Genomic DNA, 3,276 nt, shown 5'->3' with positions numbered 1-3,276 from the left:
TTAGGGCTTTAGGGCTAGGGCTTCGGCTAGGGCTGTAAGGGCTTTAGGTCTAAGGCTAGGGCTAGTGCTGTTAGGTCTTTAACGCTAGGGCTAAGGCTCTTAGGGCTTTAAGGATAGGGCTAGGGCTAGGGCTGTTAGGACATTAGGGATAGGGATAGGGCTGTTAGGGCTTCAGGGATAAGGCTTGGGCTACTGCTGTTAGGGCTTTAGCGCTAGGGCTTGGGCTAGGGCTGTTAGGGCTTGAGGGCTAGGGCTAGGGCTGTTAGGGTTTTATGGCTCGGGCTAGGGCTAGGACTGTTAGGACTTTAGGACTAGGGCCAGGGTTGTTAGGGCTTTAGTGCTTTGGCTAAGGCTGTTAGGGCTTTAGGGGTAGGGCTAGGGCCAAGCCTGTTAGGGCTTTATGGCTAGTGCTAGGGATAGGGCTGTTAGCCTTTAGGGCTTGGGCTAGGCTTGTTAGGGCTTTAGGGCTAGGACTTGGGCTAGGGCTGTTAGGGCTTTAGTGGTATGTCTAGGGTAGGTCTGTTAGTGCTTTAGGGCTAGCTCTAGGTCTGTTAGGGTGTTTGGGCTAGGGCTAGGGCTGATAGGGCTTTAGTTCTAGGGCTAGGCCTCTTAGGGCTTTAGGGCTAGGACTAGGGATGAAAGGGATTTAGGTCTAGGGCTAGGGCTGTTAGGGATTTAAGGCTAGGGCTGATAGGAATTTAGTGCTAGGCTTAGGGCTGTTAGGGCTTTAGGGCTAGGACTAGGGCTTGGGCTGTTATGGATTTAGGGCTAGGGATAGTGCTGGTGCTTTTAGGGCTTTAGGGACAGTGCTAGGGCTAGTGCTTTAAGGCTACTTCTAGGTTAGGGCTTTAGGTCAAGGGCTTTAGTGCTAGGGCCAGTGGTGTTAGTGCTTTAGGGCTAGAGCTTGGGCTAGGGCTATTAGGCCTTTAGGGCTAGGGCTAGCGCTAGGGCTGTTAGGTGTTTAGGACTAGGGTAAGGGCTCTTAGGGCTTTATGGGTAGGGCTAGGGCTAGGGCTGATAGGACATTAGGGATAGGGCTAGGGCTCTTAGAGCTTTAGGGCTAGGGCTTGGGCTACTGCTGTTAGGGCTTTAGGTCTAGGACTTGGGCTAGTGCTGTTAGGGCTTTAGGGCTAGGGCTAGGGCGGTTAGGGCTTTAGGGCTAGGACAAGAGCCAAGCCTGTTAGGGCTTTAAGGCTAATGTCAGGGCTAGGGCTGTTAGGGCTTTATGGCTAGTTCTAGGGCTAGGGCTGTTAGGGATTTAGTGCTACGGCTGTTAGGGATTTAGTGCTAGGCTTAGGACTGTTAGGGCTTTAGGGCTTTAGGGCTACGACTAGGGCTTTTAGGGCTATAGGTCTAAGTCTAGGGACAGTGCTCTTAGGGCTTTAGGGCTAGTGTTAGATCTAGGGCTTATAGGGCTTTAGGGCTAGGGCTAGGGCTAGAGCTGTTAGTGATTTAGGGCTAGGGTTAGGGCTAGGGCTGTTAGTGCTTTAGGGCTAGGGCAAGGCCTACAGCTGTTAGGGCTTTAGGGCTAGGGCTAGGGCTTGGGCTGTTATGGATTTAGGGCTAAGGATAGAGCTACTGCTTTTAGTGCTTTAGGGCCAATGCTTGGACTAGTGCTTTAAGGCTACTTCTAGGTCTAGGGCTTTAGGTCAAGGGCTTTAGTGCTAGGGCCTGTGGTGTTAGTGTTTTAGGGCTAGACCTTGGGTTAGGGCTGTTAGGCCTTTAGGGCTACGGCTAGGGCTAGGGCAGTTAGGTGTTTAGGTCTAGGGTAAGGGCTCTTAGGGCTTTATGGCAAGGGCTAGGGCTGTTAGGACATTAGGGATAGGGCTAGGGCTGTTAGGACTTTAGGGCTAGGGCTTGGGCTAGTGCTGTTAGAGCTTTAGGACTAGGGCTAGGGCGGTTAGGGCTTTAGGGATAGGACAAGAGCCAAGCCTGTTAGGGCTTTAAGGCTAATGCTAGGGCTAGGGCTGTTATGGCTTTATGGCTAGTGCTTGGGCTAGGGCTGTTAGGGCTTTAGGGCAAGGCTAGCCCTGTTAGGGCTTTACGGCTAGGCCTTGGGCTAGGGCTATTAGGGCTTTAGTGGTAGGTCTAGGGTAGGTCTGTTAGTGCTTTAGTGCTAGCTTTAGGTCTGTTAAGGTTTTAGGGCTAGGGCTAGGGTTGATAGGGCTTTAGGGCTAGGGGTAGGGCTGTTAGGGATTTATGGCTAGTGCTGTTAGGTATTTAGTGCTAGTATTACGGTTGTTAGGGCTTTAGGGATTTAGAGCTACGGACAGGGGTTTTAGTGCTTAAGGTCTAAGTCTAGGGTTAGGGCTGTTAAGGCTTTAGGGCTAGGGTTACGTCTAGGGCTTATAGGTCTTTAAGGCTAGGGCTAGGTCTAAAACTGTTAGGGATTTAGGGCTAGGGTTAGGGCTATGGCTGTTAGTGCTTTAGGGCTAGGGCAAGGCCTACAGCTGTTAGGGCTTTAGGGCTTGGGCTGTTATGGATTTAGGGCTACGGATAGAGCTAGTGCTTTTAGAGCTTTAGGGACAATGCTTGAGCTAGTGCTTTAGGGCTAGGTCAAGGGCTAGGGCATTAGGTCAAGGGCTCTAGGGCTAGGGGCAGTGCTTTTAGGGCTTTAGGGATAGGCCTAGGCCTGTTTGGGCTTTAGGGCTAGGGCTTGGGCTATGGCATGTTATGGCTTTAGGGCTAGGGCTAGGGCTAGGACTATTAGGGCTCTAAGGCTAATGCTAGGGGTAGGGCAATTAGGGCTTTAGGGGTAGTGCTCAGGCTAGGGCGTATAGGGCTTTAGGGCTAGGTCTGTTAGGGCTTTAGGGCTACGGCTTGGGCTAGGGCTGTTAAAGCTTTAGGGCTAGGGCTCTTAGGGCTTTAAGGCTAGGGCTATGGCTGTTAGGACATTATGGCTAGTGCTAGGGCTGTTAGGGCTTTAGGGCTAAGGCTTGGGCTAGGGCTGTTAGGGCTTTAGGGCTAGGGCTTGGTCTAGGGCTCTTAGGACTTTAGGTCTAGGGCTAGGGCTGTTAGGGCTTGAGGGCTAGGGCTAGGCCTGTTATGGTTTAAGGGCTAGGGCTAGGCTAGAGCAGATAGGGCTTTAGGGATACGTCTAGGGCTGTTAGGGATTTAGGACTAGGGCTTGGGCTATGACTGTTAGCGCTTTAGGGCTAGGTTTATGGCTAGGCCTGTTATTACTTTAAGGATAATGATAGGGCTAAGTCTGTTAGGGCTTTAGGGCTAGGGCTTGGGATAGGGCTGTTAGGGATTTAGGTGTAGGTCTAGGGTAGG

Source organism: Chrysochloris asiatica, unplaced genomic scaffold, assembly GCF_000296735.1.
Source record: "Chrysochloris asiatica unplaced genomic scaffold, ChrAsi1.0 scaffold00607, whole genome shotgun sequence".
NCBI lineage: Eukaryota > Metazoa > Chordata > Mammalia > Afrosoricida > Chrysochloridae > Chrysochloris > Chrysochloris asiatica.
The sequence above is the reverse complement of the archived record's forward strand: the minus strand, read 5'-3'. Positions refer to the sequence as shown.